Raw genomic sequence first — 23,201 nt, forward strand, 5'->3', positions numbered from 1 at the left:
TAATAGCAGATACCGGACTAAACGTACTGTATTTAAATGCACGTAGCATTAGGGATAAGGTAGATGACCTAGTGGCACAACTACAGGTTAATAAATATGACATTGTGGCAATCACCGAGTCATGGCTTTATGACGGATGTGATTGGGAACTGAATGTCCAGGGGTACACAGTGTATAGGAAGGATAGGCTGGTTACCGGTTACTAGTGGTGTGCCGCAGGGGTCGGTGTTGGGACCGCTCCTTTTTACCTTGTACATTAACGATTTGGATGATGAAATAAATGGTTTCGTGGCTAAGTTTGAGGATGACACCAAGATAGGGGGAGGAGTAGGGAGTATTGAAGAGATAGGAAGGTTGCAGAGGGACCTAGACAGTTTAGGAGAATGGGCAAGGAAATGGCAGATGAGATTCAATGTAGGGAAATGTGCAGTTGTACACTTTGGAAGCAGAAATAAGCGGGCAGATTATTATCTAGGAGGAGAGAAAATCCAAAGCACGGAAGTACAAAGGGACTTGGGGGTACTCGTGCAGGATACCTTAAAGGTTAACCACCAGGTCGGATCGGTGGTAAAGAAAGGGAATGCTATGTTGGCATTCATTTCGAGAGGTATAGTGTATAAAAGCAAGGAAGTGTTGATGAGGCTCTACGGGGCACTAGTGAGGCCTCATTTGGAATATTGTGCGCTGTTTTGGGCCCCACATCTTAGGAGGGATGTGTTGACATTGGAGAGGGTTCAGAGGAGATTTACGAGGATGATTCCAGGAATGAAAGGGCTTAAGTATGAGGAGCGTTTGTCGGCTCTTGGACTGTACTCGCTGGAGTACAGAAGAATGAGAGGGGACCTCATAGCGACATTTAAAATATTGATAGGAAAGGACAGAGTAAATGTGGCTAGGCTGTTTCCCTTGGTGGGTGAGTCCAGGACCAGAGGGCACAATCTTAGAATTAGAGGGTACAGTTTCAAAACAGAGATGAGGAAAAATTTCTTTAGCCAGAGGGTGGTGAATTTGTGGAACTCCTTGCCACGTACAGCAGTGGAAGCCAGATCAGTGGGGGCGTTCAAGGAGGAGATAGATAGATATCTAAATAGTCAGGATATCAAGGGATATGGGGATAAGGCCGGTAATTGGGATTAGAATAGTTTTTTTTTTCTTCTTCTTCTTCCCCCATTCCCCATTTCTCATTTCTATTTCTCTTTCCTTGGAGCAGACTCGATGGGCCGAATGGCCTGCTTCTGCTCCCTTGTCTTGTGATCTTGTGATCTTGTGATTATATACCTTATCTGTTTTCCTATTCATTAATCAATCCAAATGAAAACTGGTTGAACTGAGTGACCAAAACACAGAGCTGAATTTATTGTATAATCATGAAAATGAAATCCTCTTTAATTGTGTTAAAGTTGTAGGATTGGAACTTTCCATTGTGTATTTTCACATTTGGATGAGGTACTCCAGAAAAGGCCATGCCACTTCAGTATTAGGTCCTGAAAACCTTGCATGCACAATCAAGCCCAAAGCCATTTCCTCTAAGATCTTCCGCCATTGTGGAGAAGGGAGATTGCAATGGAAGTAGTAGACAAAATTGTGGGTGTGTGTGGGCTGGTGGGAAAGAAAGACTGAGAAAATATAAATAAAAAATGGTGGAAATACCCAGCAGGTCAGGCAGCATCTGTGGCAAGAGAAACAGAGATAACATTCCAGAGATAACAAAGTTATGACAAAGGATTTTCAACCTTAAACATTAGTTCCATTTCTCTTCCTGAACTGCAGGGTGTTTTCAGTATATCTGGGTTTTATTTCAGATTTCCAGCATTTGCAGTTTTTTTGTCTTCATTAGACAAGACAAGATATCTTTATTAGTCACATGTACATAAAAACACTCAGTGAAATGCATCTTTTGCGTAGAGTGTTCTGGGGGCAGCCCACAAGTGTCGCCACACTTCCAGTGCCAACATAGCACACCCACAACTTCCTAACCCCTATGCCTTTGGAATATGGGGGGAAACCGGATCACATGGAGGAAACCTATGCAGTCATGGGGAGAACGTACAAACTCCTTACAGATGGTGGTTGGAATTGAACCCAGGTCTCTGGCACTGTAATAGCATTATGCTACCAGCTACACTACCATGCCTGCCCTTAGGAATAATAAAGGGAAAAAATAACTGGTGGGAGTTGTCTATAGGCCACCAAATAATAACATTACAGTGACACAGGCAATAAACCAAGAAATAGATGTAGCAGAGGATGCGGAGAGTCTACAGAGAGATATAGATAGGTTAAGTGAGTGGGCAAGGATCTGGCAGATGGAGTACAATGTTGGTAAACGTGAGGTCATCCACTTTGGAAGGAAAAATAGAAGATCAGATTATTATTTAAATGGTGAAAGATTGCAGCATGCCATCGTGCAGAGGGACTTGGGAGTGCTGCTGCATGGATCGCAAAGGGTTAGTTTGCTGCAACTGTACAGGGTACTGGTGAGGCCGCAGCTACTGTGTGTAGTTTTGGTCTCCTTACTTGAGGAAAGATATACTAGCTTTGGAAGCAGTGCAGAAGAGGTTCAGCAAGTTGATTCTGGAGATGAGAGGGTTGGTCTATGAGGAGAGATTGAGTTGCCTGGGACTATACTCGCTGGAATTCAGAAGAATGAGAGGGGATCCTACAGAACATATAAAATTATTAAAGGGATAGAGACAAGACGGTTGATTCCACTGGTAGGTGAGAAAAGAACTAGGGGATATAGCCTCATGATTCGGGGAATAGATTTAGGATGGAGATGAGGAGAAACTGCATTATTATTTTCACCTGCTGCATTAAGTCCTTCCTACACCTTCTCTGGTCTCAGGAAATATTGCTACATTTTCACATTTTTTGAATGCCACATTTTTGAGAAGTTGTAATTGTAACACTTTGCAGGGAAAGTATTTTTCTTTGCATAATGAGGCCCTTCCAGTGAATATATAAGTGGAAGAAGAACCAAGAAGATAAAAGACGACCACATGTGACTGAAAAGATTGGTGTTCATGGATCCAGTGACCCAGGTTCAATCTAATCTCAGGTGCTCCTTAGAGGAATTTGCGTGTTCCTCCTGTGACCACAGAGGTTTCCTTCAGGTGCTCCAGTTTCCACCCACATCCCAAAAACATGTGGGTTGATAGATTAATTGACCGCTGTAAATTGCCCCTTTTGTGTAGATGACTGGTAGCACCTAAGGGGGGAGTTGACAAGAATGCGGGAAGGATAAAATAGGGTCGAGCAGGATTAGTGTAAAAATAGGCGCTTGATGGTTGCCCTGGATTTGGTGGGCTGAAGGGCCTGTTTTTGTGGTATATCACTCTATGACTATGATTGATCTTGATTCTCAGTACGGTAGTGTAGCGGTTAACATAACGTTACTACAGCGCCAGCCACCCGAGTTCAATTCCTGCTGCTGTCTGTAAGGAGTTTGCATGTTCTCCCTGTGTGTCTGTGTGGGTTTCCTCTGGGTGCTCTGGTTTCATCCCACATTCCAAAGACGTACAGGTTAGGAGTTGTGGGCGTTCTATGTTGGCACTGGAAGAGTGTCACACTTTGCGGGCTATCCCCAGCACATTCTCAGCAGCGCAAAAAGATGCATTTCACTGTGTGCTTCGATGTACATGTGACTAATAAATAAATATCTTATCTTATCTTAAAATGGGAATGAAGAACAAGCATAAAGGAGAAGTGAGGACTTTTTCCAATGAGTAGCACCAATGCTTATATTGGTCACATTTACTATTAGCACTGCATTACAAAACAGGCATCTTAGTAACAAAATAAGGAAATGTTTTGCTCATCCTCTTTCACAGTAAGTTTCCATACATAAGTGTTTATACAAGTATATTCTTCCATCCTAACAGTGTGATTGAAAACAAATGACTTCCATCTCCTGATTCAAGCTCTTCAGCTTTGATAGTGTAGTACATTGAGTATTCCCACAATTGAAAGTAGGTGAAGGTCTGATTTATCTGTCTTCACTCATCACAATTCAGGAGACAGTTCTTAACGACCTCTAAGGCAGTCAGCAAATGTGATTATTTAGATTTATGTGCAGCAGCTGCTTTCACTTCTCTCTGGAGCTTTGCTTCTATTAAGAAAGTTCAGACCTGCAGTAAGTACTAGGGATATTTATTTTGTGCAAGAAAGAATGGATATTAAGTGTGAAGTATAGTTAACTGCTAGTTCATTGTTTTGTTTAAATGTATGATTATAACTACAAAATATTAATGGCTGTGTCCTACTGTTGCCATACCAGCAGACAAATACTGGTTCAAAGAATTAAAATAAATAGTGCATCTTTCAGACAAATATCCATAACTGGTCCAGGAGCTGTTATGATCTGTTTGCTGAGATTTTGTTGGAATTGCTATCAGTCAGCTGATATGGAGATGTTGACCTTGCACTGGTATAGCTGTCTAGACACAGATAGAGACTATGGGCCTTAAAAACCCATAGTCTCTACCTGCATCTCGAAGCCCATTAATGTGAGGAGGAGGCAGAACTGGTCAAGAATTTGGAATCTTCTCAATGGCAAGATTCATTGCTTGGTCTCAATTATAGGTGGGCATTGGGCCAAACTCGTGTCTTTTCAGATCAGTAGTGAAAGTGCCACTGCCCACAGCCCACCAAGCCTCCAAACTAAAGCTTAATTGTAGGCTTCTCCTTGTGAGGACATCCCATACGTGATGCCCAACCTGTCAGAGGTCTGACCCTCCAGATTGGTTCCCTGAACCCATCAGCACCTTCCTACCATGGGTTATAAAGTTTATATAATTGTAAATGGGAAATTATCCTGATCCAATTATCTCCTCCTCCAAGATTGCCTTCCCCTGAAAAATACATGGAGTTAACATCCTGATCAACAATGTGCAAATTGTCTTAAACTTTGACCAAAATTCCATCTGAACTTGATAATAAATGAGGCTTCAGCATATCCTAGTCTAGACATCTGAAAATAATGATTAAACTCTTTCAGTTAATCTTTTCTGGATTAATAGTTGTTTGGAGCTGAGTCGTATTGTTAAAATTAAAAAAGCTTTTTATATACATTCCAATAAAACTGGCCTATCAAAACCATACAGATAACTTTTGAGACCTGGACTACCTACAGCAGGCTTTGAAAGATACCACCAGCAACGTCTCCACAAGCCTCTCCAAATTCAATGAAAGGATAAGTGAACCAACATCAGTGTCCTCTCCCAGGCCAACAATGCCGACATTGAGATCTTTATCACTGCTGGATAAGCCACGTCACCAGACTCCTGAAACAGACACTCTGTCCCAAGCTCTGTCATGGGAAAGAATTACCAGTGGTCAGAAAAAAAGATCCAAGAATGTCCTCAAAGTCTTCTCAAAAAGCACAACATCCACACTGACTCCCAGGAATCTTTGGGCCAGGACTGCTCAAAGTGGGGAAGAAGCATTCAGAATGGTATTGAGAACCTCGAGTCCATGCCTCGGGAACACACAGAAGTTCTGTGTGGGTGGAAGAAGGAGTGCACTGCCTCACAAACTACACACCCACCCCATCAGATACCTCCTGCCACATCTGGAGAAGAGCCTGCAGTTTCCATGTTGGACTTAAATTAACCAGAATGGAAGCAAGTCATCATCGTTCCTGAGGGACTGCCAAGGAAGAAGATTAAGACAGCATCTTCAGCATAGTGAGCCATCCCAAGGGGTTTCAGAGGAAAATAAACAAATTCTGACGTTGATCCACGTAAAGGTATGTGCCCAAAAGGCTTGGCCAAACAGGTCAATTGTAAAGAGCTGTTTGGATAACAATAGCTGGAGAGGTTTTATGGTGAATTCCAGAGCTTAATGCTTGTACAGCTGAAACGACCAACCACTTAAAATAGTTGTTTCTGATCGGTAACCTGTTGAGGTAGAAACAATGAAAGCAGAGAGGAATGTGTCTAGACCATTCAGGCAATGCCTTGTCATGTTGTGTTGTGAAACCTGGGAATAATTTTACTAAGTGCTGCATGTTGAACAGAATTAGGGGCAATGAGAAGGAACAAGAAGATGAAAGATAACATGCTGAACAACTGGAAGCAGACCAGATGATGGAAATCAAAACAAAACTGCAGATGCAGAAAATCTGAAATTAAAAAAAATGATGTTATAAACACTCAGCAGGTCAGGTGGCATTTGTGGGAAAATGCTGCATGACCTGTTAAATGTTTCCAGCATTTGCTGGAGTTTGGCAAGTATGTGTGGGAGGGCAGCAGGGCTTTTCTGAAGGTAAAAATGGTAAATTGGTTTGTTATTGTCACACGTACTGAGGTACAGTGAAAAACTTGCCTTGCTTACTGTTCATACAAGTCAATTCATTGCACAGTGCATTGAGGTAGCACAGGGTAAAACAATAACTGAATGCAGAATGAAGTGTTACAGTTACAGAGAAAGTGCAGTGCAGGTAGACAATAAGGTGCAAGGTCATAAGGATGTAGTTTGTGAGGTCAAGAGTCCATTTTATCGTACTAGGAAACCGTTCAATAGCCTTATAACAGCAGGATAGAAGCTGTCCTTGAGTCTAGTGGTACGGGCTTTCAGGCTTTTGTATCTTCTGTCCAGTGGAAGAGGGGAGAAGAGAGAATGTCCAGGGTGGGTGGGGTCTTTGATTATGCTGACTGCTTTACCGAGGCAACAAGAAGTATAGACAGAGTCCCTGGAGTGAGGCTGGTTTCTTGATGTGCTGGGCTGTGTCCACAACTCTCTGCAATTTCTTGCAGTTATGGGCAGAGCAATTGCCATACCAAGCCGTGATGCATCCAAATAGGATGCTTTCTGTGGTGCATCAAAAAAAATTGGTGTGGATCAAAGGGGACATGCCAAATTTCTTTTGACTTCTGAGGAAGGAGAAGGACTGGTGAGTTTTCTTGGCCGTGGCATCTACGTGTTTGGACCAGGACAGGCTATTGGTGATGTTCACTCCTTGGAACTTGAAACTCTCAACATTCTCGACCTCAGCACCAATGATGTAGACAGGAGCATGTGCACTGCCCCCCTTCCTGAAGTCAATGACCAGCTCTTTAGTTTTGCGGGAAAGGTTGTTGTCATGTCTGCCTTCCATTATGAAGATTTTTTTTCTCATTTAGTTTAAGCCTTTTATTCCCTGCTATCTTAACCAGGCAACAGGAGGAAAACCTGTATTTTCAAAGACTGCCAGTGTCTCAGCAAACTTTCAATGTGAGAACCATTATTTCCGAAGCAAGGCCTCAAGTCAAAGAACTTGTCCACACTTTCCAAGTCTTTAGTCAACTCTTCCAACTGTTGGTGCTGCATTGGTGTGGAGAAACTTGTGTTCAGACTTCAGAATTAAACTTATCTAGAAGGTACCAATGGCGGTTCGATTGGATCTTGACATGTGCTAATTAGTTGCTGCCTCTCTGCACCACAACAGCAATTACATTTCAATTCTACTGGCTGCCCAAGTCTCACATGATGCAGTATTCATATGGACATTTGAAGGTGTACACATGCCATAACCTCCTGAAAGTGACAGGAGACTTCTCACAGATGATCATGAGATCCTACATCAGTTGTAGAAGCATTTGCATTTTTCAGGTGCACATAGATAGGGCATGCATCACACATTTCCATCCTTTACCCTAGGTGGTGAGTAAAGGAACCACTTGAGCCAGTTATTTCCAAATAATTACCTGCATTTTTCAATAATGCCCAAGTATTTCTGAATGTTTGTGAAAGTCACAGCCATTCAGAAGACTTAAACCTCCGTGACTCTCTTGGCAGCCAATGAACTTGGATGTGAGTCTTCACCATCAAAGCTTTTCCATGAATGCAGCCAGCCACTTATGGTGGGAGAGTATCTTTGCTATGCTGGGCTACTTCAATGAGCTGGGGGTTAACCTTGTAGTGGAAGACATGGCTGAGTGTAGGCTGGAAGAAATAACATGGTCCAAGGACAGACAAGAAGGGAGCCCCAATCAGCAGAAACTGTATCCCTTTAGTTCCCAACCTTGACTCTCCTCTAGATCTGTCTCAGAAGCAGGTGACATGTTGCAGCCCTTGGGTTGAATTTGGGCCAGAAATTTATTCCATTTATTTCTTATACTCCATTAATTTGTATAAAAAGAATATTTGGCTATATGGCCAAACCTTACCTCTGCTCTAAACTTTTGCCTAATTCCTGGCTATTTTCTTTACAATTTGAGATTTTCCACACAGGCAGCTTCAGTGACTAAAGAATATTTTCTGACAATTAGATTATTGTTTTTATCCACCTGAGCCATCCCCACCTCTGTTTATTAAGGTCCTTGTCACTACCCAGTTCATCCATTCTGCTGGACTGTAGTCCCAGCACAATCTTAGTGGAGTCTATCTAAAGAAATGACCCTCTCCCCCACCATCCCCAATTGATGCATGTTTCCCATGCAACTACTTCAACTCTCTGATCTGTTATTTCCCATGACGGTTTGCCAATTCTAACTGTTACAGTATGCTTACTCTTATCAGAAAGCCATCCTGTTTTCAGTTAATAATATGCAAGGACCATATATTTTAAAGGCAATTGATAAAAAAAAGGCCAAGATGTTTTTGTGGAAGGATGTGAGTATTTCCTGCCAGTCATTAGTTTTGAAAAGTGTTCTGCTTCTTTTCATTGAATTGGTATTCAACTTCAGCACAAAATCACTACCTGTTTTTTTTTACTGAGGAATAGGTTGTGATCTGTCTGGTAAAGGATACATTGGTTGTTGAATACACTGACATTTTTACTTAGAAATTTTTTTTGTTGCTTTCTTGTTAATGGTTTAGAAATTTAGCTTGTCCTTAATATTCTATAACCTATAAATAAATGGGAGCTGAGAGTACAATCAAGTTGCATTTCATTCAGTGGGGCAGAACCTGCTGCTAAGTATGACTGCAGAAGCCCCAACTTTGTCAGCTTTTCTTCACAAGTATTTAACTGACTGTGTTCCACAGGACTCCACAGGAACAGCATGTTCACTTACTTGAATGGAATGGAATGTGACGGACATGAGCAAGTCCATGGAAATTTACATTTGTTTCACTAATTCAGTTTGTTAGAATAGCTTTAGACTGTTGAAGAGTTTTATGAGTTTAAATTTTATTTTTCTTGTCAAATTTCAACTATTTTTAAGATTTTTTTGATTCTTTTATAAATGTCAAATCATTTTTGAACAGTGAATGAAAATCAAAAAAGCAGCAAATGCTGAAATCTGAAATATAAACAGAAAATCTTGGAAAAACTCAGCAGGTCAGGCAGCATCTACAGAAAGAGAAACACTAAACATTTCAGGCTGAAGACCCTTCATCAGAACTGAACACTTCAAATGCTCCTTCTCCATTTTCAGAGGTCAGAGATTCCCAGGAGTTGGAAGAAATGTTGAATTTCTTCATGGAGACTTTAAATACATCCTTGAGTCTTTTCCAATGTCCATCCCACTTCCCATGACAGAGCTCAGAATAGTGTTTGTCATTTTTCAGGTGTCAGCAGGTGAGTAACCTGGTCTGCTCACAATAGCCGACTGAGTGTAACTAGGACCTCAATGCTGGTGTGTTGGCTCTGGGGAGGGCACTGATATTGGTTTACTTATCCTTAAGGTCAATTTGGAGGATTTTACTGATACGGCATTGGTGTTATTTTTCCTATGCCTTGAAGTGCCTACTGTAGGTAGTCCAAGACTAAGAAGCATACAGGAGTGCAAGGATCACTGCAGCCTGGTAGATCTTGAGTTTTTTGTCAGGCCTGCTATCTTAATCCTCAAACATCCGTTGTCTCAAATGACCAAAAGCTGTGCTGGCACATTAAGAGGGGGTAATGACTTTCATCATTGATGTCTATCCTCACCATGACATCATCCCCTTGTTTTCCAGTGTCTGATTGTAAACCATTATCGTGAGAAAGCTGTGTGGTGCAGTAATGGCAGGATGGTGAAGGACTATTCGCTTGCAGATTTTGAATGTAAGGCCTATCTTCTCACATGCTTCAGTGCATGCTTGGAGGCTGGCAATGGAGAATATGCAAGCTCAAGCATTGTTTCCCTGCTGGTGTTTGGGTGACCTTGGTTCAGGAGTATAGTCACTGTAGGTTAAAAATTTTCTCATTAATTCTGAAGATTCATTCCACCATCATAGGAATTTTGCTGGAACTGAGGTTCAGTATTGAAGCATGAAAGTTTGAGAAAAGCTTTGGAAGAATGATGTTTGACATCACTCTTCATTGAGATTGGTTCATATCATGGCTTGCTTGCCATTGTGGAGCAAACATAAGATGGAGATGAATTTCTGTAGGCAACCAAATTTGAGGAGGGTGTTCTACAGATCTTCTGGTGGATTGAGTCAAACATGTATAGCGGATGATGCTATTCCATACACTTCTCTTGGAGTTGTCATACGCGGAAAATCATATCCTTTGTGTCTTAGATCATGCATGGGTCCTTCAGCATGTTAAAAACAATCTACAGCCCAAACACCAAGGCACCAACCCATTGAGAACCAAAGAGAGGGAGAACTCATCAGGGACAGACAGGTAGTCAACATCCACTGAAAGGCTGGAGAATTCTTCAGCTGTGACTATGTCCTTGGCATGAGTGCACTGGACTTCTTCTCACAGCAACCAGTTCAGGACAACCTTGCCTCCACTCCTGACTGAGGAAAAGGCCACATCCCACCACAAGAAGAACATGATCCTGGGAGCAGATGGTCTCCCTGTCAAAATCCTAAAACATGATGGTGAAGAGCTTCAGCCACAAATCCAAAATCTCAACATCCACTGGACCTTAGAGATGCTATAAGTTTGACCATCTTCAAGAAAAGAAACATCTGATGATGTCGCTACAGAGGAGTCTCCTAGATGTCTGGATCAAGGTAAGTCATCACCACAGTTCTTCTTAGCTGCCTGCTTTCACTGCCCAATGAGCTGTTCCTGTGGCTATGTGTGCACCCAGAGTCATGGGAAGAACTGTGGTTAGAGGTGCAGCTGTAACCAGGATCAGGAATATGGTTGGTGTGAGGCCGGAGGCAGGGACCAGGAACATGATTAGGTATGCGACCAGAATTGGGGGTGAGAACGTTGTTGGCATCTGGCTGAAGCCAGGGGCTAAGAGCAGGGCAAGATATACTACTAGACTCAGAAGCTGGACATCAGAGTGTGATTGTAAGACTGTATCTCTGCTGAAAGGTGGAGAATACTTTGAATGTAGACCTGGGAATGAGAACTTCTGAAGGTAGATAGAAGCAATGTCACCAGCATTTTGGTCCAATCTGGTCTGGCAATATTGTACATGTCTGGATCTTGTGTTGAATGAAGGTGTTACATAACTGTCATCATAATTGAGTAAATTAATACTAAAGCTTTTCCAAAGTTGATTTGGACTTTTCATCTTAAAATCTAATAAAGTAGGTTACAAGACTTGACAATCCTTTCTTCAAAGACAAGCAGCTCATCTCTGGTTGTCTTTCATACTTGCTTGTTTGCTTTACTTGAATTTCATGTGATTAGAGATTTTAAATGATCAATTTTAACATTGTTCTCATTGGTAGATAAATCCTAAAGCAAACATTGAAGATCCATGATTTCTGCAACTCCAAATATTGTGCAAGCTTGATGAAACTTTGATGTAAACTCAATTTGTAGCCATACAACTTGATCATTGGCAATGATACAAAAGCTTGGTCACCCAGATGTGAAGTTCACAAGCCTAACTCTTCAAATGGCTAGGAGTTCCATGGAGGAGCTATAACATTTTGTCTGCTGTTTTTTCCTGATTTGTTCCTTTTTCCACCTTCCAGGCCACATTGCAAGAAATAATCTGGTATCAGTCAAAGATAGAAATCTGACTGTTGTCTCTTAAGCACTTTGGGATGTCTTATCACATTAAATGTGTAATACAAATGCACATATCGGTTGTTAAAAATTACAGTATTTGCAAGGGGTCACAGAGTCACTTATGCAAAGTCGTGAATTCCCATTAATCAATCTACACTTTTATCCACCTGTTTCAGTAACCAATGGCAACTGAGCCTTTCAAGGAATACAAAACACTAAGAGAGACAGCCAAACACTCATTGAAATGACAAATCAGAAGTGGAGAGTGAAGTTTTGCAGCAGATATTCTTTTGGGTACTTTAAGGATGATAATACTTTGGAATATTTACAACAGCTTGTGTGTCCCTGGAATCAGTATTGAGATTAGACTTTATTGTTAAAATTTCTTATGTTCCTGCTAAGCCATAAGTTTATCTCAGAATGGAACTCTGCTCAGATCTTTTCTGTGTGATAGAGATGAGTATCTGGGATAGAATCAGCAATCTGAACAAGTTTACTTATCTGTATCATTTTTGGAAGAAACATTGTTTCTTCCAACAGAAACATTCCCTATTGTTTGCCATCCAGAATTATAAAGGTCATTACAAGACAAATTTAAGTTTTTTAAAGCACCATGTTCTGATTGGTTTCCTCAGTTTTGGAGAATTCACGTCCATTGTTTTATTTAGAAAAAATTATATTTAGTCAGTTTAATGTTTTATTGTGAGATGGAAATGTAATAAAAAAGAAAAAAATATAATTGAAAATACATAATGAAAGAAAATAAACCTTCCATTTACAAATACATTCCAAAAGAGGAATTGCTTCAATTGTTTCAATTTAATATGCCTCACAGTGCTTTTTTTAGATACAACATATTCTTACAAGATTGTGTGCCTTCATGTCTGTCTTTATGTAATTCTTCACACAAAATGTCCCAAATAACTCCATCACTTGTGAGATGAATTACCAAAAAAATACATTTTTAGAGATTCTAGCGGTCAGCGTAATGCTATTACAGAACCAGTGACCCCGGTTCAAATCCAGCTGCTGTCTGTAAGGAGTTTGTATGTTCTCCCTGTGTCTGCATGGGTTTCCTCCAGGTGCTCCGGTTTCCTCCCACATTCCAAAGACATATGAGTTAGGAGTTGTGGGCATGCTATGTTGGTGCTGGAAGTGTGGCAACACTTGCGGGCTGCCCCCAGGACATTCTACGCAAAAAAGATGAATTTCACTGTGTGTTTCGATGTACACGTGACTAGTAAGGAAATCTTATCTTATTTTTAGTGATATTCATGTCTCCTAACTTCTGTGATTGTAGAGATGCTTTAGCCATAAGAACAACTGCAGCTTAGGGGAAATAAAAATATGCCAATTGGGATGGAGTTTCATAATTAAAATTATGAAGGAAGATTTGTCAGTTTTAATTAACTGTCAGAAAAAAAACACCTGAACAAAATTAATGTGATTCCGTTTCTCAAATTTTCACTTTGTAGTGGTTTCAACTATGTGTAAAAACACCATTTCAGTTCTATTTCCTGAAAAAAAATACCAGAGTTATTATTTCATATTTCCATGTTAAATAAACTACCTCTTACCAAACTGACATTGGTTAATCCTCAGTTTAGTAAAAAAAAGTGCATTTTTAATTATCATGTATCTAACTTCTTTCCAGTCAATGTGGCTCTGAAAAGAGAGAAATGTAGTTCTGATTCAGCATCACCTGTGAAGGTTCATTTTTTTCCCTTTAAAAAGAATGGTTACAGGCAAATCAATTTTAACACAGTGTAAAAGATGATCATTTCTTTAAGACTCACAATATGTTAGATTTTATGAAGTTGGCAGACAGTCTTCTTTCTGAGAAAGACTAAAAAAGTCTTGTCTACCTTGCAGCTTGGGCAACACAAAAAGGATCATGGCAGATCCCATTCATGTTGTCTAATGATTTAACAATGCTGAACCAGCAACTCAGAGATTGATTCCAATTTCAGTTAACAAAGAAGAATGTAACGGCTTCAATTTCAAGCAGCTGTTTGAGGTGGGTCAAATTCTGCCTACTTGTACAAAAGAGTCAGTAAATAACCAATCAGATAGATTGGCGGTATTAGGCAGCTTACCACATAGAAGAATTCATCTTTCAGAGGGGCAAATTTATCTGTCCTGTGTATCAGTCTCAGACAGAGTGCTGAATAGGAGCTCTCAAGCTTTGCTTGACAGTGTTTTGATAGATTTCAATTTAGTGGATATGGAGTTTTCCCACAATGCCAAAACACTGTTTGTAAAATGTACTATTCAGGTGAGTGGTAGGACAATGAACAATGGAATGAATAGCACTGTTTTTTCTGTGCAGTGCAGTACTCTCCATCATGAGCTTTCTGCTAGCTTGTCCATGTAACACTGCAATACATCAGTGCATGTGACTTAAAGGTACAGAGACACATCATTAAGCTAGCACTGTGCCATATGGAATAAATTTCAAGGATCATTTTAATTTAGGATGAAATTAATTTTTAAGGTAGTCAACTTAATGAACATCAGAATCATTACTGAAATATTATCTACAATGGCAAATGCTTCATCTTAAATTGTTTCTGGCATTTAAGTGGTTAGGATTGACTCATTACAACTCAAATAACCAGACAAATCATTTTATGCTTATCAGCGGCTGGAGCTCTTGCTCACTAAATTAATATTAAATGGATCTGTGTTCATGTACTACTTGCCATCATCGCCTTCAATGAATTCTAACACATGTGCAGACACCTGACTTTGCATAAATCAGCAATCCATTAGAAAGGCAATGTGATCAATAATCTGAGGTCCAGTCTCCATTGCCTAGTGAAAGTGCCTTAGTGAGATGGTCAATGAATATTATGCTTGAAGGCACATTACTACAACAGTCATCTGTACAGAAAGCTCACAGTGTTCTGGATCACTGAATAAGTTTTAAACTCTGAAAAGCTTTTCCCTCAGATGCTTTAACATTCCAGAGCACACAAAGGAAACTGGTTAAGTCCGCGTTATGTTGCATAATAGGATGTGGAAAGAGAGGTCCTGTGGTAAGTTGGTCATTTGGAATTGGTAATGGGCTCAGCAGGGACAAGGAACTGGGCAGGAGGTCAGTTTTAGCAGTTGATGGTCGGGGCAGGGCTAGTTCAGCAGATCAGTGGTCGAGCAGGTTGTGTATTGGGATGTCAGATGCACAGATCAGTAACCTGGCGATGCTGTTCTGATGAGAGTCGTAGGTGGGGAGTCCAGTGGAGGGATGCTTGTGGAGAAGTTGTGATGGGTAAGTATGTTATTTAAAGGACACATCTGAGGTGGGTTCCCAATGTCAGACTCCATTAGCTTGAGACCTACTCAGGTAAGTCCCCTTAATTAAAGGCTGAAGCAGTTCACATAGGTTCTATGAGGGATAGGCCCAAATGAATGGTCTGTACCATACACAGAATACACCTTTGTGAGCAAAAATCCTAGATATGGCATCTAGGTGTGTAGTCCACACTTTGGGTGCCATGATGCACGGTCCTGGCTTCTCCATGCACAAACACATCGGACACTCAGAAGACCTAGAAAGAATGATTTTCTACAGAAATGGAATCAAGTTGTGGACAATATCATGGTACCAGGCAGTTTAATTTCTAGGGGAAATAATGAGCCCTATAGTTGTTCCCTTTTCAAACCTAGCTCTACTTTCTTTACCAGTAATAATAAATCACCTCTTGCCGTTTTGTCTTTAATAATGTTTGATGTCACATTAGACACAAATACAAAACTTCAGCCATGACATAGGAGTTAGAGTTTTCCATTTAGGTAACATTGTTTATTCCCAGTCCAGGAGTGTAAATGGGAAAATGCCCATTTTATCAGTGCAAAAGGAAAGCAATGATATCAACAGGAGCGGAACAACCCAAATCCAAACTGCAAATAGCTCACAGTACCACTAAATTCAATGGGGATACTTTATAGGTATTGGTGATGCTACCTGAAACAGGTATTAGCTCCCAATGTACCTAAATGAGGAAACATGCATTATGTTTTAAATACTGGCTGAAACAACACAGTTAAATATTCTAACCAGAAAATGAATTAAGAGGAGCAAGGAATTGTATGAACAGAGATAGCTGAGCATTTAGAAGAATGAATGACAACCATCCAAGTGATGAGAAGGCCCATTCTGTGAAAAAAAAGTGCCACTACTAATATACCATTGCCTTGAAATTCAATCCCAGGACACTAGTATTTTGATCAATATTCAATTGACAATTGATTTAACCCAGGGTAATTTATGTTTGCTACAATATAAAAAATGAATCACACATTGTGAAATTTGATCAGGCACTTCCTCTAGCCACAGCTGAATTAACGTTTGGACATTGTGCAGTGGGTTGGGCTCACAACTGGGTTGTGTGGTCTAAGAAAATTCTGGGAGAGTGTAAGTTAAAGGGAAGCCCACTCACTGGACTCCATAACATGTTCGGGGACAAATGACAAAGGAAATCCCATGGGCCTCTCTTATTTATTCATTTTTCTGGAGCTGGGCATCACTCACAAGGCCAGCATTTATTGCTCATTCCTCACTCCCTTTAAGAAGGTGGTGGTGAACTAGCATAGTCCTTCTGGTAAAGATAATCCCATAGTACCGTTAGGTAGTGAATTCCAGTATATCTAAGTATAAGTATACCTTATTCCAGTAAGATAAGATAAGATAAGATAAATTAAGATAAGATAAGATAAGATAAGATAAGATAAGATACCTTTATTAGTCACATGTACATCGAAACACACAGTGAAATTCATCTTTTGCGTAGAGTGTTCTGGGCTAAGTGTCGCCACGCTTCCGCCGCCAACATAGCATGCCCACAACTTCCTAACCCATATGTCTTTGGAATGTGGGAGGAAATCGGAGCACATGGAGGAAACCCACGCAGACATGGGGAGAACATACAAACTTCTTACAGACAGTGGTTAGAATTGAACTCAGGTCGCTGGCGCTGTAATAGCTACACTACGGAAGGACCAGTGATATATTTCTGAATCAGAATGCTGCCCTTGTCCTTCTTGCTGGTAGAGGTTGCCAGTTTGTGAGGTGCTCTCAGAGTAGCCTAGAAACTAACTGCTGTGCATTTTATGGATGATACATACTATAGCTCCAGTGTGCCTGTTTAATGAATAAATGTTTAGGTGACTCAAAAGTAATTGCAAGCACTCTATCTCTAATGTGAAAACATCCAGTCAACAGCAATGGTCATCACACACAGGCTCAAAAATTAAGGTTGATTTAGAGTCATTACAATTCCCTGAACACCTGCCTTGACAGCTTCCAATGCACCTGTACTCCCAGTCACTGTTGCAGATATCAAATCACTCTTCTGGAGTGTGAACTCACGGAAAGCGTCGGGCCCGGATGGAATCCCTGGCCGTGTCCTTAGATCCTACGCAGATCAGCAGGGGGGAGTATTTGTAGACATTTTCAACCTCGCCCTATTCCAATTGGAGGTTCCCACTTTCTTTAAGAAGACCACAATTATCCAGGTGCCAAAAAAAATAAGGTAACATGCCTTAATGACTATCGCCCGGTGACTCTGACATCCACCATCATGAAGTGTTTCGAGAGGCTGGTCATGGCACACATCAACTCCAGCCTCCCAGACGACCTTAACCCACTGCAATTCACTTACCACTGAAACAGGTCCACGGCAGATGCCATCTCTGTGACCCTACAATCATCTCTGGAGCATCTAGATAACAAAGGCACCTACATCAGACTACTATTTATTGACTACGGCTCTGTCTTTAATGTCATAATTCCAAACAAGCTCATCTCCAAACACCTAGACTGGGACTCAGCACGTCCCTTTTAACTGGATCCTTGGCTTTCTGACCAAAAGATTGCAATCGGTAAGGATAGGCAGCACAACACCTCTGCCACAATTGTCCTCAACACTGATGCCCGGCAAGGCTGTGTCCTCAGCCACTGACTTTACTCCCTATACACTCACGACTGCATGGCCAGATTCTGCTCTAGCTCCACCTACGCTCGCAGATGACACCACTGTAGTGGGCTGGATCTCAAATAATGACGAGATGGAATACAGGAAGGAGATAGAGAGCCCAGGGTGTCAGGAAAGCAACCTTTCCTTCAATGTCAGCAAAAATAAGAGCTGGTCATTGACTTCAGGAAGCAGGGCGGAGCACATGCCGCTGTATGTAACATCAGTGCTGAGGTGGAGATGGTTGAGAGCTTCAAGCTTCCAGGAGTGAAGATCACCAACATCTTGTTCTGGTCCAATGACATAGACACCATGGCCAAGAAAGTACACCACCACCTCTGCACTTCTCGCTGCCTTGGAAAAGCAGCCAGCATAATCAAAGACCCCCACCCCAGACATTCTCTCTTCTCCACCCCCCCCCCCCCCCATCGGGCAAAAGATACAAAAGTTTGTAAACACGCACCACCTGACTCAAGGACGGCTTCTATCCTGCTGTTATAAGACTCCTGAGCGGAGTCCTTGTATGTTAAAGATGAACTCTTGACCTCACAACCTACCTTGTCACGGCCCTTGCAACTTATTGTCTACCTGCACTGCACTTTCTCTGTAACTGTAACCATAACACTATATTCTGCATTCTGTTATTGCTTTTCTTTTGTACTACCTCAAAGTAATTACGATTTGAAATTATCTGTATGGATGGCTTGCATACTGCATCTTGGTACATATGACAATAATAAACCAATACCAATAGGTTCCAAGATTGAATTTTACCACACCTTGGCCCTAACCCCCAGCAGGTCTTTGATGTTCTTATTTAATGTATATTGAAACATGTAGTTTATAGCTACTCTTGGCTGAAATCTTATTGGACTAACAATTCCATATTACCATAACAAGGGGCATCTGCTAACAGCATCCCTTCCTGAAACAGGTTGGTAATGAGCAAAGTAGTAACACAGACTGCTCTGACTGGGAATCCTCAGAGGCTCTGGTGTCCATGGGTTGGGTTAACTTTAAAAGTTTAGAAATGTTTGCGACAGAACTAGACAAAGGAGACTTGCCCTAACAACTCCACACACTTGCGATGGTACCTCATAATTTCACCCAATCTCCTGCATATTATTGACCCGAAGTTACATCTGACATTCACTTCATGGTTCTGCAGGCCAAGCAAGTGCCAAAATCTTCTGAATAGAAACCCTGAGCTTTCCATGGAGCCATGACAGATTGCTTGTGCAATAATGTTAATTAGGCCCAAAGACCAGTTTCAGCCTGGCCTTCAGACTTGAGGCAAGGACTGCTATTTATGGGAAAAAAAAGCCACAAGAGATTTCTACTCCCGGTCCAGATGAAGGGTCTCAACCCAAAACATCAGCTGTCCATTTCCCTCTACAGATGCTGCTTGACCCACTGAGTTCCTCCAGCATTTTGTTTGTTGCTCAGATTCCAGCATCTGCAGTCTCTTGTGTCTCCACCCCAGTTGTTTAATATCTCATCTTTTTGTTACTTCTGAATCAGTAACATTGCCAGTCTATATAATTCAATAGAAGATAAATCAGATGAATGAAATATCCAATACAGTTAGCTGGAAAAGCTAAGCAAAGCCAGATGGTTGTACAGACTGGCTAAACCTGAACAGATTGTTTATCAGCCCTGCTGATCAGCAGATATCCATGTGGCCAATTTGGCAAAATTATGGATAGGACAGATTTCTTTAAGGTTGACTGCCTTTAAATATGCCTACATTGCTATTAGAATGCAATTTTTATTTAGCAATTACAGTATAAATTAAAAATAGATTTTCATTCTTTTGTTAAACTGATGACTGAAGTGAATCCTTAGCTACTCCCAAGTGAAGCAATGGAAAGTTTTGGATCATAGGTTGCTTGGATTACATTGTAGTTTTTGCATACTTGGAGTACTTGTAGTGGTTGCAAATCATTCTGCATCCAACATAATCCAACAACACATACCAGTTCCATCGAGAGTGAAAAACCTAATGAGGGTGGAGCACACTGATTAACATGGAACGCCACTTAACTCTTATTGAATATATTCCTGAGATTCCGGAATCAATCACTGAACCTCCACAGCCTTCCAGAGTAGGAAATTCCAAATATTCCAAAGGATCAATCATTGCCGTTAATTAGGTATTGTGTACCATTAATGATGGATGTCTGGTTAGAAGCCCTGTCCTGATTACATGCCTTATTAAAGAACAATATAGAACACCTATGGACACTACATTGCTAACAAGTTTGAGGTATTGCTGTTGAGGAAGCAGCAAGGCAGTGATTGGTCAGCAAAAAGGTGGAGTTGGGTATATTAAAAGGAATTTAGAGTACACCTACAGAAGGCGCTATGAACTTCATAATAATATCTTCCTTATTAATTGAAGTCATCATATTAACATGCACATTGATACTGTTTCAGGCTGGTTGACTGGAGGGTAAGATGTAAGGCTAAAGTATCTCAAGTACTTTTCATTAAGCTGGAGTCACTGCAGGAGAGACTCTCTAGTTTCTGCTGGAGATAGACTGTGAGATGCGACTGGAGATAGATGAGTCTAATTACTTATCATGGTGATGAACCAGAGCAGAGTTCCTTGGGTTAAAGGACTGTATGTTTTAAAGAATTGCAGTTTTGGTTAGTGACAAGATCTTGGACCCATTCAAGCTATGGTGTGCACTGGCCCCATCCGAGAAAATCTCTCATCAGCTTGGCTTGAGAGGTAATAAGGTGCCCAGAACTCACAGATATGACCACAGCAGAACCACCAGCTGTAGTCAAAGAAATGATCATGGAGAATGAGGAACGATTTGCCAGTTTTCCTCTGAAAGCCAAGATGAGAGAGGGTCCCCGGGGAAGAGAGCATATTGAAGACTGACAACTCTCTCCAGGGAAGAAAAAGATAACAACCAGCATTATTACGGATGTAATCAAGAGTCCCCATCCATGGAGGAGTGTGTGGTGAGAAAAACAATTGGCAAGGTTTTCTTGAGAGGAGGAAAGTGAAAAGTTGGGTCAATGTAGATGTTGGTGGGCAAGAAATTTCCCAAAGATCCAACAGTATTAAGGCAAGGGCTTAATGGATTGTAAGTGGAAAGTTGATGCTCCCAAAAGGGAACTTATGATGTGAGGTTAGAATATTAATGAAGAAAACATCTTCTGGGACATCAAAAGAATTATGAGAGTGTTTTTTAAAGCCTGGCAATTTGCAGTGTTGACTGCTGGGTCTGTAAAAAGCTATGTATATATCCACTTCACTGCGGGGCAACAAGTACAGTAAATGCCATTAGGATATTAGGGCTGAATGTGCCCATGGAGAAATCTCTGGTGAAGCCACCAGAATGTGGAAAGGGAGAAGTATGGAGCACAGCTTCAATACAGCCAGAAATGGAGATAAGAGAGAAGTTCTGGATTGACCAACAGTCTTTGACGAGCAATTTGAATCTATCCTCGGTTCAAATTGCTCATCAAAGACTGAGTGGAGACAATGATCTATGTGTTTTGTTCTAAATCATAGGGATACTCAGTCTAATTCACAACCAGTTCAGCTGTGAATTCTCTGATTTGTTTTGACAATACAAGACATTTGGTTCACCGCAGTGTCAGACAACGATTTACTTTGCCAGAATTCATTGGGAAGATGGAAGGTGAGAAATCTGACGTGGAGCATTGTGCCAAGGCTGTTTTAATCAAGTCAGATAGTGCTGCTATGGCAAAAGAGACTGTGCAGATCTGTGAAAAGAGCAGGTCTTTTATTAGACTTTTGTTGTTCACAGAGCATAGCTTGAACCAGCTTCAAATTTAGCTGGATGCCTTCAGGGAGAATTAAGTTACTATGTGGAGGTAATTTGATGTCTGAAATTACCCCAGGCCTTGATATACTACTGTCAGCTCATCGTCTTGCCAAGGTGGTGCAGCAGGAGAGGCTGAGAACTGTGATGGTTGTGTTGTGTGCACTAGAAACCAACCAGACAGCGAATATCAGTGGAGATGACTTCCTACCTTCAAAGGAGTCATTGAGAAAAGTAATGATCAGTGTCCACGGGGAGCTGGAGAGAGAATTGCAATGTGAAACAGCGTGTACACTTAGGAAAAAAAGATGGGAAAAGAAAGAAGATGGGAACAGAAAAGAAAAGATAAGTTAACTTAGAAATTGCTATTGTTGGGTTTGGGATACTGGAGAATAGTGTGTAAACAGTGTACCTGCAATTAATGTAGCGCTTAATGGGTTGAAAGATTTGTGTTGTCTTTGGGGATTAAAATTGATATTCAGAAATATAGGTGATACATTGTATTTATGGTTTCAAAGATAATCAAAGTAATGCTTTAGTAGAGCATGTGAAGCTTGTCACATATGAAGCCTATTGAAGAAGTCAGTTGGGTTTATCAATATCAGGGGAATATACTACAGAATTGTGATGGTTAGTTTGTATTGTAAGAACATATGAATTAGGAACAGGAGCTGGACCATCCAGCTGCTCTGCTATTAGTCAAGATCATGGCTGATCTTCTACCTCAGCTCCATTTTCCTGCACTATATCCATATCCTGTGAATCCCATAATATCCAGAAATATTTCCATCCCGATGTTGAATGAACTCAGTAAGCCTCCACAGCCCTCCAGGATAGAGAATTTCAAAGACTCGCCACTTTCTGACGTATTTCTCCTCATCTCAATGCTAAATTACCTAGCCCTTATTCTGAGATTGCGACCCCTCATCCTAGCTGCCTCAACCAATGAAACCATCTACACTGTATCCACCTTAACAAGTCCTGTAAGAAATTCGTGAGATTATTCTCATTCTTTTAAAATCTAGAGAATACAAGCCTCGTTTCCTCAGTCTCTCATTACACAGCAAACGCATTGTACCAGTAGCCTAAGTCCTGCACTCCCTCTCTGGGAACATCATAGTTGAGAGGAAGAAAAAATGAGCAACTTTCAGTTTACCAAAATTTATAGTTGTTGATCGTGTGCTATGTATGTAAATAATTAGTTACTTGCCTAATTTTATATTGTACATACATATATAGTTAATTGATAAAATAATTTAATAAATGTGCATAGTTACTGTGGTTGGGGGATTGTTATTTGTTAGAGGGAAAGCAATATAGTATTTTGGGTGTTTTTCATACCTTTAAGAACAATGACTTTTGATACATTGTTGCATTAGCCACCAGTGTGAATGAAGTGTTGTTTCCATTCAATAAAGGATGTTTGGCTGGAAGCTCTATCCTGCCTTGCTATACAGCAATGTAGAATAACCCGCAAATGCCATCAGAACAACAAGGTAGAGTTACTGCAAGGATGCTGCCACAGAGTAGTGCCATCATCCATAATATGACAAATATTCAGCTTACACCACAAATGGCAAGGACACTGAT

The sequence above is a fragment of the Pristis pectinata genome, chromosome 2 (assembly GCF_009764475.1).
Source record: "Pristis pectinata isolate sPriPec2 chromosome 2, sPriPec2.1.pri, whole genome shotgun sequence".
NCBI lineage: Eukaryota > Metazoa > Chordata > Chondrichthyes > Rhinopristiformes > Pristidae > Pristis > Pristis pectinata.